We start from the raw sequence: 17,523 nt of genomic DNA, 5'->3' as shown, positions 1-17,523 counted from the left end.
TGGCTAATAAGGGATAAAATAATATTGACAGAGAAGACTGCTTTTCAATTATATTTAATATATCCTCAGGCATATAGGTTTCTTTTACTGCTTTTTTACAGCTTTCTTTTACTGCTAAGAAATAACATTATGGGAATGCTTATGATTTTTTTTCTACTCAACTTTAGAATATTCCTTAATTGTCTATTGATTGTTTTTTTTCTTATTCCTCTTTCCTGTCCACTTGCTTTTTAATCTTTACTCTCCTGCCTTTCTGCTATTTATTTCCAATCAAATTTTGTATAAATTTCACTGGCAGACAGTTTTAAGTTGTTAGATGTATTTCTAATATCTTTAGATATGTTAATTTGTTTTTTGGTCAGAGAACAAAATTCTTCTCATTGGGAAGAAGAAAGTAAATAGACGTGGGGTGCGCTTATACAAATATGAAAAAAGGTAAAAGTATAATAGATATGAATGAAGATGGGGTAGAGTGGAATATAATTGACAAATATATACATGAGAATGAAGGTACCAGCTAAAATGTAAATTAAATAATTAAAATGTATATCTGAAGGTATTACTTGAAGGTATTATAAGTAGGGGAGTTGTACATTATTGTCCAGGAATTATAATAATGAAAGAACCAGAGATGAATTTTGGAAAACACTGTGCAATTCTGAATAAATGCAGTCTGGTGGAAAATATTATAATAACCAAAGTCTAGGAAGGCCAATACAGCTTTAAGATACACAGGAAATAACTGCCCAGATTTTTTGTTCAGCACCTGATAGAGAAATGTAAAACAATTAATAAAGAACATTTACTTTGTGTCTATTAGAGAAAATACAGTATATGATCAAGTGAATAGGTCTCAATTATTTAATTATTTCATGTTTTGTGTAAATATGGAGTTAAAAATTGAAAATGAAGTAGACTGTTGTAAGTATATATAAATGGGGTTAAAATCCAAGGTTACAAAGCTGAATTTGAATTCCTTAATACCAGGTTTACCTCATGATGGAAAAATTGATAAATGTTAAGGTATAAACATTTTTGTTGAAAGTTAGTGAACAGTATGGGTCTTATGTAAGGTGACCAGATTTTCAGATTGGAAAAGAGGGACGCCCTTGACCGGGGGGGGGGGGGGCTTTATTAAAAAAAATTTTTTTTTGTCAAAAAGTCACCCCAGGACACTGAAACCAGCATAAATACGAATCTGTTGCCAAACAAAATTTTGATCACGTGACCATGAGGTCGCTAAGTGTGAAAAATGGTTGCAACGGTCGCTAAGTGTGAAAAATGGTCATCAGTCACTTTTTTCAATGCCATTGTAACTTTGGTCACTAAATGTTTTCCCCCTCCTCGAGACACCACACTTCTTCCTTCATTCCTCTTGCTTATCTACCTTCACCTTATCCGTCTTCTGCTCTTTCCCTCTCTTCCTTCCTTTCTCCTTCCATCCTCTCTTCTTTCCTCACTCACTCCCTTCCTCCTTTTCTCTTCCTTCCTCCTTCCATTCTTTCAGCTTCATTTCTTTTGCCTATCTACCTTCTCTGTCTTTCTGCTTTCCATTTCTCTCTTCCTCTTCGCTTCTGTTCCTTCCTCTTTCCATCCTTTCCTATTTCTTCCTTCTTCCTTCCTTCTGCCTATCTACCTTCACCTTCTCTGTCTTTCTGCTCTTTCCCTGTCTTCCCCTTTCCTCCTTCCCTCCCTTCTTTCCTTTCTAGTTCCATCTTTTCTTCTTTCCTCTCTCCCTCCCTTTTTCTTCCTTCCTTCCTTCCTCCTTCCTCTTGCCTATCAACTTCATCCTCTTTGTCTTTCTGCTCTTTCCCTCTCTTCCCTCTCTACCCCTTTTCTTCCTACCTCCTTCCCTCTTTTCTCCCTCCCTTCTTCTTTTTCTTCCTTTCTTCTTCCATCTTCCTCCTTCTCCTTCCATTCTTTCTCCTTCCATCCATCTTTTCTCCTTCCATCTTCTCACCCCCTCCCTTCTTCTTTTCCTTCCCCCCTCCCTCCTTCCTTCCTCTCCTTCCCTTTCTCGCATACAGGAAGGGGAGGGGGCGGCTTTCTAGTCGCTTTCACAGCATAATTTCTTTATCTAACTTTTAAAAAACAGTGTGCAAATCAAACTTGAGATTTTCGTAACCTGCGAAGCACCAAGTTATTATCTTCTGTTGTTGTTACAAATTCGCAGCTACTCCATTCTTTCCGATAGGGAACTGCATTTCCCAAGATGCCTCAGGTCCTCAAAGCGCTGAATGCAGTTTGGCAATTGACTCCAGCGAGGCCCGGTAGCCGCCAGCGGGGGTGGCTGTCAGGGCACTGACGGCGGAGCGGACGCGCCCAGTTTGTTACTGCTTCCAGGGATCGAGACAGACGAGGGAAGCGGCGGTGGCAGACGTCGGATGTTGGCAGCGACTGTAACAACCACACGGGCGAGGTGCGGAGGAAGAACGGAAGGTCCCTCCTGCCCACGACGAAGGCTCCAGCCATGGACGAGCAGGCTGGCCCCGGCGTCTTCTTCAACAACAACAACAACGCGCTGCTCTTGCTGCCACCTCCGGGTGGGAAGCAACCATGCCTCACGGACTCGCTTCCCTCCGCAACACAGGCGCCGCACAGGCGTGGTTGCTTCCCACCCGGAGGTGGTGGCAAGAGCAGCGCGTTGTTGTTGTTGGGGCCAGCCTGCTCGTCCATGGCTGGAGCCGTCGTCGCAGGCAGGAGGGACCTTCCGTTCTTCCTCTGCACCTCGCCCGAGCGGTCGTTACAGTCGCTGCCGACGTCCGATGTCCGCCACCGCCGCTTCCCTCGTCCGTCTCGATCCCTGGAAGCAGTAACAAACTGGCCGCGTCCGCTCCACCGTCAGCGCCCTGACAGCCACCCCGGGCTCTGGAAGAGGCAGAGGTAAAGAAGGCGGCGGCGGCAGGGGGGGACCCGCAGTTCGCTTCCCACCATAGCACAGGCGCCGCCAGCGGGCTTGCTTTGCTGAACACGGGGGCGAGCGTCTCTCCCTTCGGCTGCACCTTCCTTTCCTCTCTCCGCCCTGCTTCTCCACCTCTTCCTGGGGATTGTGGAGGAATCTTGGTCTGGCATCATTGAGGAGAACCTGCCAAGCAGTGGCAGCAGCAGCAGTGGCAAAGGCAGCCAGGAAGGTCCGATCCTGGCCCGAGAAGGCCCAGGCTACCCTCCCCATCTTCTAGCGGTGGGTATTTGCTAGTGATGAGCCTCGAAACAGGGGCGTGGCAGGTTCTCCTCAATGATGCCAGACCAAGATTCCTCCACGATCCCCAGGAAGAGGCGGAGAAGCGAAAAGCAGCTATAACATCCGCCGGTTCCTCCGGCGCTCCCACGGGTCGCTGTGTCCTGGAGCCGTTGCCCTTTCCTTTTTTCTCCTTTCGCGTGCTCACTCCCCACTCCATGCAGGCGGCGGAGGGGAAGGAGTCTCTGGTGGCTGCTGCAGCAGCAGCAGAAGCGGTGGCGATGGCTGGAGCACAAATCCGGGCAGGTGGTTCTGGCTGTCCCTTCCCCAAGCATATCCCACTGCTGCTGGCGCCGCGGCGGGAGGAGCGAGCGAGAGAGCCACCGACCGACCCCGCGCGTCCCATCGCCGACTCCAACTCAGCGGGCGAAGGGGCGAACTCTCATTAGCAGCGGGGATGGTTAAATGTTACATCGGAAGATTGATGGGGTATTTTAGAATTCAATCAGCGCAGTAACAACTAAACAGGCAGGCATGCCAAGTGGCACAGGACAGGCAAGAATTTACCAGGGGCTTTTTAATTAGGGGTGGAGGGAGATGGACCTCAATTCAGGACCGCGTGAGGGAGTCCTGTTTTTTCAAGCAAGAATTCTCAAAGAGCAGTTGCTGCCGCGAACGAAAAGCAGTTTTTAACCCCAAGCGCGATGCCACGAATGTCACTATTTCCATCCAAGCCGCCACCACAATCCTTGCAAGCCGGCAAGAAAGCGGAAGCAAGAAGAAAAAAATAAATAAATAACCACCCTCCCAAGCAGCCGGAGCTTGCAAATGGCGACGTTGCAATGAGGGTCGTACTCCTGACCTTCTAAAACTCTCGGGAAACTCCTTCGCAGCCACGGGGGGGGGACCCCATCACAGGAGCAGCCCCACTGGCAGGAGAACGATGGGACGGCTGCGAAAAGGCACAAGGGGGGGGGAGATTGACAGCAAGGTTCCGTCCCGCCGCTCGCCTTAAAGTTCTCGCCTAGCCGAACTCTGGGGTTGCAGCCGCTGCTCGCCATTCCCTCAACTCAGAGTACAGAGCGCGCACAAAACCCTGCCATGCGGGACTCCCCGCAAACCTCTTGCATATCCCCCCCCCCGCTTGCTCCGTCTTACCAGATTTTGGGGGGTATCTGTAGAGGGAATTGGACGGGACATCCACCTCTTCCACTCCGGCGTTCTGCCGGCTGGTGAGCGCTCCCATGCTTCAGGCACGGCGGCAGAGGGTATCCGGGGTTGCAGAGGGGGGGCAGAGAGGAGAGGGGTGCGTCAGCTTCCCAGTTCGCGGCAGACCTTTTCTAGCCGGCTCAAAGGACTTCCCCGGACTTGCTTTGCTGAGCAGGGGCTTTAGTAGAAAGGAAAGCAACTTCAGAGCTGGTATCGGGCCGGCAAAGGCTTCCCACTGCCGGCATGACTTTGAAGTGTGGCTTGCCTTCCACGCGGGCCGACATGGAAGGCAAGCCAGCCCTTCAAACTCATGCCGGCACTTTAGCGTGCCCCTCGGCCGCCATTCAGCGAAAGATGTTTCGCTGAATGGCGGGCGAGTTCTAAACTGCCGGCATGACTTTGAAAGGGCTGGATTGCCTTCCGCGCGGGCCGACGTGGAAGGCAAGCGGCAAGCCAGCCCTTCAAACTCATGCCGGCACTTTCAGCGAAAGATGTTTCGCTGAATGGCGGGCGAGTTCTAAACTGCCGGCATGACTTTGAAAGGGCTGGATTGCCTTCCGCGCGGGCCGACGTGGAAGGCAAGCGGCAAGCCAACACTTCAAAGTTGTGCCGGCAGGCAGGGCTGGAGCGAGCGAGCGAGCGTGCTCCGTCCCGGTGGGTGCATGAGCAGAGCACTTTTCCAGCGCTCCTGTGCCTGGAGAGCTCCCTCTGCATATGAGCCCGGGATCCGCCGTTTGCGCTCCCTTGCTCTGCCTCGCCACCCGCCTTCCCTATCTAGGGACTCCTCCAGCAGAAATAGCAGAGTCGCGTCGAGCGCCGCTCTGCCTTTCTCTGCGCTCTTCCCGCCCGGACGCCCAGAGCCTCCCAGCCCGCCCGGCCCGGGGTGAGTCAGCTGCAGTGCAGCAGGCGGCGATCCCGCCACCCCCTCACTCGCCCCGCCCGTCACTTACTGTGAGTTCGGAGAAGAAGCGGCGGCCCCAGGTGGCACTTTTCGCAGAGGTTTTCCCACAGCTTGTCCGGAAGTGGAGCTGGAAAGGCGAGCTCGCTCCCCGCTCACTCGCTATGCTACCCCGCCCATGCGAGCGGCAACAGATGGGCGGGGGACTCATGCGGCATGCTAAGCGGACTCCAGCCAATCAGTGAGCTGGCTGGGATGGAAAACTTTAAGCACGCCGCGTTTTCCATCCCAGCCAGCTCACTGATTGGCTGGAGTCCAGGCCAATCCAATCAGTGAGCGGCAGGCTGGGCTGGCTTAAATTTGTAGGTAGGTAGGATAGAGAACAGAACGATGAGCCAGCCCAGCAAGCTAGCAGCTGATGGGCGGGAGCTGCGAGCGCCAAAAAAAGCGTGCTTTTTAAAAAAGCGGGCGGGACGCGGGAAAATGCATTAAAAAGCGGGGGTGTCCCGCCAAAAGCGGGACGTCTGGTCACCTTAGTCTTATGTAAGAAATGAGCATTTGTCAAAGAGAGAGAAAGGTTGTGTGTTAGAAGGCTCTTCTGTAAGGTGACCAGATTTTCAGATTGGTAAAGAGGGACACCATTTTTTTTAAATATAATTTTTATTAAACATTATTACCTTTAAAAAACAGAAAGAAAAATACAACAACATAAGAAAGACAAATCATACATAACAATATAAAGTAAATATACAGCCTTTTGTATCGGCATTCATTAGTTATACATTTTTTTTAAGCGTAAAACATACAGATACAAATACAGTTTTAAACATACAGCCCCCCCTCCCCCCCGCGGTGACAGTCATTCACAGCCCAACTTTTCCTTTCCTTCCTCATTGTTAGGTCTCTAAGCCACATCTTCTCATTGCAAAGTTCAGGGATCTATTACAATACCCATGTTAACTTTCCCCATTTTAAGTCCCTGCTGTTCTCCTTGTCGCCCACATATACCATAAGTTCCAGCTAAGATAATGTTCCGTTTCTCCTTTGTCCCTCAGCCAACCCGTCATTCTGTCCATTTCTGCACATTCATAGATCTTTTTAATTATAGCATCTTCCGACGGTATGGTAGTGGATTTCCAAAATTGTGCATAAGTTATTCTTGTGGCCACAATTATATGTAGGCTCAAATGCCATATTGAACTGCTTATGTTTTCTGGTTTAATGCTTAGTAGAAGGTTCTCGGGTCTCCATTCCATGTTTGCCCCAGTAACCTCTTTTAGCCATTTTTTAATCCTTTTCCAATATTTTGTGGCCTCAGTACAGGACCACCAAATATGGTAGAATGTGCCATCCTTTCTTCCACATTTCCAACACAATGGAGATAACCCAGGGAACATCTTGGCTAACCTCGTTGGGGGGAAGTGCCACCTATAAACCATCTTGTATATGTTTTCTTTGAATGCTGTAGATGTTGTAAGTTTAATGGTCTTAATCCATAGATCCCACCATTTGCCCATTTCAATTTCATAGCCAAGGTTTCTCTCCCATGCTATTAGAAGGCTTTTGTCCATCTCTTCATTAGCATCTTGGCAGGTCAAAAATTGGTAAATCTTTGATAACATTTTCTTGTCTCCACCAAACAAAATATTATCTAGCCCCTGAGGGTTTGAGTAGATCCCAAAACGTGCCTTATCACTTTTAAACCTGTTTCTAACCTGTAAATATTCCCACCAGTCCAAATTCCTGCCCTGCTGCTCTAATTCCATCTTTGTTTTCATGTTGCCATCTTCTGTCATGATGTCTTTATATGTTATGTTTCTTGTACAATTAAATACACTGGGATGCGTTAAGGCCTCTAATGGTGCCAACCAGCACGGAACCCTAAGATAGTATTTTTTCCTCATCTTTTCCCAGACCCCCATCAAAATCTTCCGAATATAATGTCCCATGAAGTACCTATGGGGGGTGTCTCTTTCTTGCCAGAGGGAGGCATGCCATCCCTGGGGGAGGTCATGTCCCTCTATAGCCAATAGGCGCCTTCTACTCAACATCACCCAATCTTTCACCCATGTCATGATTGCTGCGTTATAGTATGCTTCCCAGTTGGGTACTCCGAAGCCTCCCAGTTCTCTATGTTTTTGCAATATTTGGGCTTTGATTCGTGCTTTCTTGCCTTGCCATATAAACTGAGTCACTATTGTCTCCAAGGATTTTTTAAAAAAATTGTCCAATTTAGTTGGTGCCGTTTGAAACAGAAACAAAAATTTTGGTAATACATATGTCTTGACTGTCGCAATCCTGCCCATCAGAGACAGTTGTTTGCCACTCCAATTAGTCATATCTTTAGAAACCTGTTGTAGCAATTTCGTATAGTTATCTACCTTGATAGAGGAACATCTCTCCGTGAGCCAAATTCCCAGGTATTGTACTTTGTGGGCCATGTTGATCCCTAACAGGCTTTGTACTTCCCTTTTCTGGTTCAGAGTCATATTCTTAATTAACAGTTTTGTCTTCTCTTTGTTTATACGTAGCCCCGCTATCCTACCGTACTCCTCTATTTTACGTAAAAGTTGTATCCCAGAAGCCATAGGGTCCTCCAGGATAAAAACAAGGTCATCGGCGAAAGCCTGGACCTTAAATTCCTGAGCTTTAGCTCGTAACCCTTTAATTTGTGTGTCACTTCTCACTATTCTAAGAAGGGGTTCTAATGTGAGGATGAACAGTAGGGGGGATAGCGGGCATCCTTGTCTTGTGCCTTTACCAATCTCAATATCACCTGCCTCTTCTCCGTTTACCAATATTGTCACGGTTTGTCGTACATAAATTGCCCCAATTGCATTTAAGAAGCTTTCTCCAAACTTCATATTTTCTAATTGTGACAACATAAAGTTCCAATTTACCCGATCAAAAGCCTTTTGTGCGTCAAGAAACATAAAGGCCACTTGTTTATCTGGCCGAGCTTCATAATATTCTAAGGCATCCAAAATAATTCTAACATTATCTTTCAAATGCCTTGACGGCAGGAAGCCATTCTGATCAGGGTGTATAAATTTGTTAAGGAAGAATTTAAGTCTATCTGCCAATATAGCTGCAAAGATTTTATAATCCACATTCAAAAGTGAAATGGGCCTATAGTTTTTAATTTGGGTGCGGTCAGCTCCAGCTTTAGGCAAAAGGGTTATATAAGCCTTGGCCCATGATTTCGGTGTGATAGAATCCGTCAAGATAGTAAATATTACTATCATCTCTTGTCCTAAAATTTCCAAAAAAGATTTATAGATTTCAACTGGCAAACCATCCATGCCTGGAGTTTTGTTGTTTTCCATTTTTTGACTGCCTTTTCTAATTCATCTATTGTTATCTTTTGGTTCAGTACCCCTTTTGCTTCATTTGAGATCTTGGGTAGATTTGCATTGTCTAAAAATTCCTTAATTTGGTCCTCAGAAACTTCTTCCCTACTATATAGTTGCTGAAAAAAACCTTGGATAATTTCCTGTTTCTCCCCCTTGGTTTCTACTAATTCCCCTTTACTATTCTGCAGTTGAGCTATACGTCTGCTCTCTCTTTCTTTTCGAAGTCTATAAGAGAGCCAACGACCCGGTTTGTTAGCATGCTCAAAAAAGTTTTGCTTAATCCCCCTAAGTTTTCGAGCGACATCCTCCTGGTCTAAAAGAGAGATCCCGTGCTTAATTCTAGCCATTTCTTCTTTTTTCCTATCATCTAGTGGGTTCTGTTGCAAGGCTTTTTCTACCACCTCCAGTTTAGTTACCCATTTTGCCCTCTCTTCTAATTTTTTCCTGTGTGTACCTATTGTATGTTTAATAGCTAGGCCTCTCATATAAGCCTTGGCCGTATCCCAAAGTATTTGTGGGGTTACTCCTTTCCTATTTTCTTCAAAAAAACCTCATTTCCCTGTTAAACATTTGCTGAAATTCTTGTTCTTTCACTATCTCTGTATTCATCATCCACCTTCTCTTCTTCCCCTGCCTTACTCCTTTCCACACCAATAAGAGTGGATTGTGATCGGCCCAGGTATTAACCTCAATTGCTGCTTCCTTAATCAAGTCCCCAATTTCTGGTGTCAAGCAGGCCATGTCGATCCTAGAACAGGATTGGTGTCTATGTGAAAAGAAAGTAAATTGTTGTTTCTGTGGGTGGAGTTCACGCCATACATCCTTTAATTCATATTCCTCCCTCATGTCTTCAAAGGTTTTGGGGAGAACTCTCCTCCTTTCTCTTAATTTCCCCCCCTTTTGGATGTTTCCTGGGTTATAATCCATTGTCCTATCTGCCACCACGTTATAATCACCCACCACACATATATGATCATAGCCTAACTCTGCAATTTTTAAATGCAACCTTCTAAAGAAAGTACTTTGGCTGTCATTCGGTGCGTATATGGCCACCAGCAAAATTTTATATCGACCAAATTTCAATTCGACCATTAAGATTCTACCCTCCCCATCCGTATACACCAATTTAGAATCGATATGGTCTTTAACATACAACACAATGCCCCTTTTCTTTTCATCTGCTAAACTTGTATACATTATACCCAGCCAGGGGTAATACAACACATTTTGCTGGTGGTTCGCTATATGTACTTCTTGCAAGCATGTCAAATCACAATTCTTTTTCCGTAGAACATTCAGTATTTTATTTCTCTTTCTTAGTGAATTCAAACCATTTATATTTAAGGAAATTAAGCGGAGTTCATCCGCCATGTTTATTTGTTTAAGGCTTTAGCTTTTGTTGTTTGCCTCGTTTGCGGTCTCTCATCTCTGCTTTGTTTCTCATTTCCCCCTTTCTCATCTCCCGGGACACTATTCTTTCGCTCCTCTCCTCGGCTCTTGTTGTCCAATTCTCCCTCGTTATTCTGAGTTCCCTTCTTCAACTGGCTTTCCATAAAGTCTTGTGCATCTTGCAATGATTCAATCTGAAACCTCTGGCCTTGCCAGAGAAAAGATAACCCTTCTGGGAAAAGCCACCTATACATCACCTGAAGTTTCCTCAATTGTGTTGTTAGGTCCTGATATTTCTGCCTCCTTTCCCTCACTCTTCTTGGTATCTGTTTTAGTACTATGACCATTTCCACCACATACATGGTATTCTGGTCACGTGCCTTCTGGTAAATTTCTTCCCTCAGGGATCGCTTAGTAAACCTCACGTGCACTTCACGTGGCAGTTTCTGTCTCCTAGTATAAGAAGTATAGACTCTATATACGTCATCGATGTCACTCTGTATCAACAACTTATCTTTCTGGGCGATCCCTGCTATCATCTCCACCATAATTTCCTTCAGTTTCTCCCCTCTTTCCTCTGGAATATTTTGAAATCTGAGAAAGAAGGCTGACTTTTCTAATTCCAACATAGCAATCTCATCTTCCAACCTTCTATTAATATGTAGCTGCCTCATCTCCCACCTTGCCATATTCTCTTCACTTTCCTTCATTTTTACTCCTAACTCTTGAATTTGACCCTCCTGTTTCTCCATTTTTGCCCAAATCTCCTTTTGCTGTGAATACAGCTGTTTCATTTCACCCCTCATGTCACCCATTTCATTTTTAATGTCGGCCAGGGATTTTTCGGTGATCTCTTGATTCCTAGCCATATTATTTTGTATCAATAGCAAAGTTGTCTGTATACTTTGCAATGTGGGTGCCTTCTCTACCCCAGCCATATTTTCTAGAGTTCTGTGTGTTATTGGAGGGGTTGTAGATGGGGACGGCTGAGTAGGTAATGCCGAGGTTTTTTTTTCCCCCTTTGCCCAGCTCATATCAATTAAGTTAAGAATATCCCACTGCTTCATAAGCTATCTGCTACCAGTTTAAGCAATGTTCCAACTTACTTTGCTGCTATCTATACGGAAAAATATATATAAATATAGTCCCATAGAGAGATCTAAAAAAGGTACAGGAGGGGGCTCATATCAGGAAGAAAGGAAAGAAGGGGGGCAAGAAGAGAATAAAAAAGAAGAAAGGTTCAGCTCGAAGTGTTCCCCTTTCAAGTGTCCAACGCCAGCTCCAAAAGGAGAAAAGAGAAAACAATGCGCACAGTGGATATAATATTGACTGTCTCAAGTGGAGCCTCAGCACAAAAGTTTTCCAAAAATCTTGGTAGCAGGCAGAGCAAGCCCCCTGATTACTATCAGTTATTCCTCAGGGTAAAAAACTTCCCTCTTCTCTGTTTCCACCAACCTAGGCCGCCTTCAACGACTCTTTATGATGTAAATCCATCTTCAATTGTTAGTTCATTTGCTCCTGTTTGTCTTAATTGCCGCTAAAAGTCCCATCAAAGAGGGAAAAAAAGATTGCCAGAGATGCAGTAACCAAATAGTAAATCCAACTTACTCTTCAAAAAAATTTAGGGCGTCCAGATTCACTCCGAAAATCCTACGCCAGACAAAAGTGCTGTGTCATGGCTGGGACAGCTCACGCATCCCTCTCCAGACGTCTGGGATCAGTGCTGAGCCTCTGTCTTGCCGAGGAGATCGCACTTCCCCCCGCCTGCAGAGAAGCACCTCTGTTCTTCACTGAGTCCCTCCAAGACCAGCGAATGACTGCTCTCTATGCCGCCAGACCCCTGGTTGTCAGCTAGGCTTCAGAGCTATCTCCAAGCCTGCCGCCATAGCCAATGACATCACCGGGCAAGAGGGACACCATTGACCGGGGGGGGGGCTTGATTAAAATTTTTATATTTTGTCAAAAGGTCACCCCAGGACACTGAAACCAGCATAAATACGAATTTGTTGCCAAACAAAATTTTGATCACGTGGCCATGAGGATACTGCAACGGTCACTAAGTGTGAAAAATGGTTGCAACAGTCGCTAAGTGTGAAAAATAGTCATCAGTCACTTTTTTCAATGCCATTGTAACTTTGGTCACTAAATGTTTTCCCCCTCCTCGAGACACCTCACTTCTTCCTTCATTCCTCTTGCTTATCTACCTTCACCTTATCCGTCTTCTGCTCTTTCCCTCTCTTCCTTCCTTTCTCCTTCCATCCTCTCTTCTTTCCTCACTCACTCCCTTCCTACTTTTCTCTTCCTTCCTCCTTCCATTCTTTCAGCTTCATTTCTTTTGCCTATCTACCTTTTCTGTCTTTCTGCTCTTTCCATTTCTCTCTTCTTCTTCGCTTCTGTTCCTTCCTCCTTCCATCCTTTCACCTTCCCTCCTTCCTATTTCTTCCTTCTTCCTTCCTTCTGCCTATCTACCTTCACCTTCTCTGTCTTTCTGCTCTTTCCCTGTCTTCCCCTTTCCTTCCTCCCTCCCTTCTTTCCTTTCTAGTTCCATCTTTTCTTCTTTCCTCTCTCCCTCCCTTTTTCTTTCTTCCTTTCTTCCTCCTTCCTCTTGCCTATCAACTTCATCCTCTTTGTCTTTCTGCTCTTTCCCTCTCTTCCCTCTCTACCCCTTTTCTTCCTACCTCCTTCCCTCTTTTCTCCCTCCCTTCTCCTTTTTCTTCCTTTCTTCTTCCATCTTCCTCCTTCTCCTTCCATTCTTTCTCCTTCCATCCATCTTTTCTCCTTCCATCCATCTTTTCTCCTTCCATCTTCTCCCCCATCCCTTCTTCTTTTCCTTCCCCCCTCCCTCCTTCCTTCCTCTCCTTCCCACTCCTTGCAACTGCAATCAGAACCACAGACAGGGAAGAAGAAGAGGAGGAAACGGTGGCCGAGTCGAATCCTTTTGAGAGGAGACGGGCGTGACCTGGGAAGCGTCGGCACGGCCTCTGCCGTTGCCAATCGCGCCTGTCTCCTCTCAAAAGGATTCGGCTTGGCCACCGCTTCCTCCTCTTCTTCTTCCTCCACCTCCTCCACCCTGTCCATGGCGGCAGTCACAAGATGGATGGGGCGGCGCCGAGAGAGCGCGAGCAAGAAAGGCTTTCTCGCACACAGGGAAGGGGAGGGGGCGGCGGCGGCTGTTTCACCTCGTGCAGAGAACTTCCACTCGGAGCAACAGCCCGGAGCTCCTGCCACTGGTGGCGGCGCCTGTGCTGCGGTGGGAAGCGACCACACCTCGCGGACTCACAAAGGGGGCTCTGGAAGAGGCGGAGGGAAATAAGGCGGCGGCGGGGGGAGAGGGGATGGGCGCGACCTGGGAGACACAGGGAAACTCCGCAAAGGGGGAGAAGGAGAGGAGGGCCATCTCCTCCCCCCAGTGCCTCCTGATTCCCACCGGTACCGTTACTCACCAGTTAAGCAGCAAGCAAAAGATGAAATGAAATGGAGACTCGCGCAGCATGCTAAGCTAAGCAGACTCCAGCCAATCAGTGAGCTGGCTGGGATGGAAAACTTTAAGCATGCCGTGTGCTTAAAGTTTTTCATCCCAGCCAGCTCACTGATTGGCTGGAGTCCAGGCCAATCAGTGAGCGTCAGGCTGGGCTGGCTTAGATTTTTAGTGTAGAACGGAACGAGCCAGCGAGCTAGCAGCTGATGGGCGGGGAGTGAGCTGCGAGCGCCAAAATAAAGGGTGTTTTTTTTTAGAACGGCCCGGGATGCGGGAAAAATTATGGAAAGGCGTGCCTGTCCCGCCAGATGCGGGACGTCTGGTCACCTTACTCTTCTGTCCACTTTGTTATAAGGAACTAAGAGCTGGGTATTCAGGATTAACATAAGGGTAAAGTGAAACTATGGGTATAGATTATTTAAATCCATGTGATTTCAAAAAGAGATAAAATAAATTAAAAATGAAAGTTTACTAATAAATGTGGATAAAATAGAAAAGTGGAAAAAATAAGTAGGAAAAAAGAATGTTTAACTAGTTTGTTTATATGTAGAGAATAGATTAAAACTGAGCAAATATTCCAAGGTAGGTTGAAAGATTCATAGCATCTGGATGGGATGGAATCAAATGAAATCTGAAAGACAGAGAGGGAAAGAGAGACACAGAGAGAGATTCCCAGACTGTTCTATTGTCATAATAAAGCAATTATGTATATTCTGAAAAAAGACTGAATTCTGAATAAGAGATGGAAAGCTTCGTAAAAAATACATTTTTCAGCCAATAAAGCTATTGCATCACAACTGCCTAATCTGTTCTCTGTTTGATTATTGTCCTTCTGATTTGCCTACCTCCGCTCTTTTATACTGTTAATACAGTGCTAGCATTTCTCAAATGAACTTAAACATCTAGGATTGTTTTACTAGGGTCAGAAACCTGAGAACAAAATGACAAAGTTAGACATATTTGATCAATTGCCATCCATGGAAAAGCAATGTGAAAAAGGAGAATTAGAAAGTACACCCAGAGCTATGAAACAGTTTACCAAGTCTTGGAAGCCCAAGTACGAATCAAACATAATTAACATAGAGAACTGGTAAAACAGATAAAAGGAAGCACTCTATGAAAAAGCATTTCTTTTTATAATAATGCATTACACAAACCTTGAGGAACAAAACCTTCCTAGTTGCTGGTATATATCTTTGATTTATAATTTGGTTCTGATTTGGTCCTTGATAATGATTGCTACTTGACCTTTTCTTCTTATTTCATGCTCTTGACTTATTTTAGTATCATAGTCATGTGTATATGAAAAGCTTTTTAAAAAAATAACAAGATGATTGACTTTTTGAAGATCTATATGTCACATTTGTTGTTGATTTATTTGCACTCAAACAGTATTATGATCCAGGCTATTTCCTACCCAATCCTTGGCATGAGAGCTATCCCTTCTATGTGAATTTGGAAATTGTTGTGGCATCTGTATAGGAATACAGTATTTCTTAACTTACCCAGAAATATATTGCTAGAAGTAACAGTCCATTTCATGGGAGCTTCTGCAAAATATTTTCCCATAACTAATGCTAACAGAGATTGCAAAAGTCATGAATTTCCTTGTGAATTTCTACAACTCAGAAATTATTTTAGTCACTTTTGTATGAGCTTTAGGGCATCACACCATTGAAAAGTAGAAGACAAAAAGAGATTGTGATTGCCCATATACAGAACATATTTTACTAAACCATGTTTGGAATATATGTGGCTCAGGGTTAAACTTGTTCTCTTTTTTCTCATTCCATATAATCCTGATTTACATTAGTATTATAGTTATGTGTATATGAAAGGCTGTTATTTTACAACAAGATGCTTGACTGTATGAAGATCATAAACATTGTCTCATAAACATTTCATTATCCATCTAGGTAACAGCATCCATGCACTGATGATGTTACCTAGTCAGGTAATGAAATGTTTGCAAACAACCAGACTGAGAGCAAAACCATATTTTATTCAAATAACCAAACTTTATAGGTTTGGACAGTAAATGGAATTATAAGCATGTACATGTTTTCATAACTCACTAGACTAAAATGTCATTTGCTAGGAAGAGATCCAAATATTTTCTTTCCCAAGGCTCTTGATTAATTTCCTATGTTCAAACAAATGGCTAATAGAAGACTGCAACCAAAAAGAGTTTTTAATTTTGGTATGCATTTTACAGCAGTACAAGTCACACTGTATTAAACATATGAAATTAATATTGCTAACTGGTATGCAAAGGATCACCATATGTGTTTCCCTTCCTTCTGACAAATGTAGAATACTGGCAAGTACAGCAGCTGTTAACATTGCATTTTGTTCAGTCGACAAATAAGGAACATGAGAAGCATCAGTAGCAACAGATGATGCTGAACCAAAGCTCTTTTGACATTAGAAAGATGCCTGTAGGTACTGAGTGCAGATGGAGGATAACTGACCTTTTAGAATGGAAAAATTGTCATGCTTCTTGTTCTTCAGTGTGAAGAGATCATTTTCAAAAATCTGCTTATCTGGTAACCAGCTGATGTATTGTAATTCATTACAGTTCTTATGTATAAACTGTGTCATTTTCAAATGTGGTGAGCAATATACTGTGCAATTGAACTTCTTGTCTTACCAAGAGTACCATTGTCAGTGTATTTCCAAAAGGTCTTTTTTGTGATGAATTGTCGATAATTTTTTCTCCATATGATTGTACTTCTTTTAATTGGTTTTCAGCAAAGTGTTGGGTTACCAAGAACACTACAGAGCTTTCCCTCATTAAACTCAGAGGTATGCTGCTATTTTCACTATGGTGCAAAATGGGAAAAGAAAAGGATACGAAAGCATATGAGTCTTGTCTACCATCTTCCAAATGTAGAATGTGAAGATCTTCATGACAGAAAAGGCAATCTGAAAAATCAATATCCTCAGTCAGTGAATATTCTCAAAACAAAACAAATCAAATCTCAGAGCAATGTTTCTAGTCTTGTAAATGGAATGATGAGTCGACCTATGGAAATATTCCTTTACTGTATAGATTCCCCCATTGCATAAACTAACCATCTACTGAGGCGATAGTGGGGCTATAAATTTTTGTGAAGACAATAGAAAATGGCAGGATTGTAATTATTAAATCCTAAAGACCAAAATTAAAAAAATAAAACAAGCAAAACATGTCTGTCCTTAAAACAAAACAGGCATTGTAGGCACTAATTTGGCTTATAGGAAATTTCTAGGGAAGTTTTCTCTATTGTGCCAAATTTGTGATGATACAATAGAGAAATCCCTATAACAATTCCTTTTTGTAAAAAAAGAGGGTTTATAAAGATCATTTCCAATTATCTCAATGCAGCTTCTCTCACAGTTTCCACCACAGTTTATATAGAGTATAAATACTCTATGTCTGTTATGTACAGTTAGTATACTACAGTAGGTAGATGCATATAGCTACTTTGGTAATCTTTAAAAAAAACCAAGCAGGCCCAGACATTCTGTGTTTAGTATATCATATAATGGAAAGAATAGAATAGAATAGAATAAACAGAGTTGGAAGGGACCTTGGAGATCTTCTAGTCCAACTCTTTATTGGATGGTTATCAAATATCTTTCAGGATATTATGTATTAAGCTTTCAGGATATTACATATTATCAATTGGTTTGGGAAGTTTGAAAAAAAATCTGGAAGTAGGAAATGATCAACCACTTTACAACCATTAACAAGAAAACAACACAGACATATCCATATGGTCTCCTAGAGATGAGCTTGATTTGAGGTTATCTTACTTCATTTATAAATTAAATTTCTCTTTCTATATTCTATTATCTCACACAGAAATGCACACTATTTCACTAGGACCAGCGACCAGGTAGTTTTGTTTGTTTTGTTTTGTTAGGAAAGTAAGGAATCTGGGTATTGTTTGTATATCTGCAGTTTGAATGTAGGCAATGATTAACAAAGATCTTTTTTTTAGTTCTATTACCCAGATAAAAGAGGATATTAAGA

Source organism: Thamnophis sirtalis, unplaced genomic scaffold (assembly GCF_051295495.1).
Source record: "Thamnophis sirtalis isolate CommonGarterSnake01/CBP01778 unplaced genomic scaffold, rThaSir2_p1.2 scaffold_10, whole genome shotgun sequence".
Lineage (NCBI taxonomy): Eukaryota > Metazoa > Chordata > Lepidosauria > Squamata > Natricidae > Thamnophis > Thamnophis sirtalis.
Note: the sequence above shows the minus strand (reverse complement) of the source record.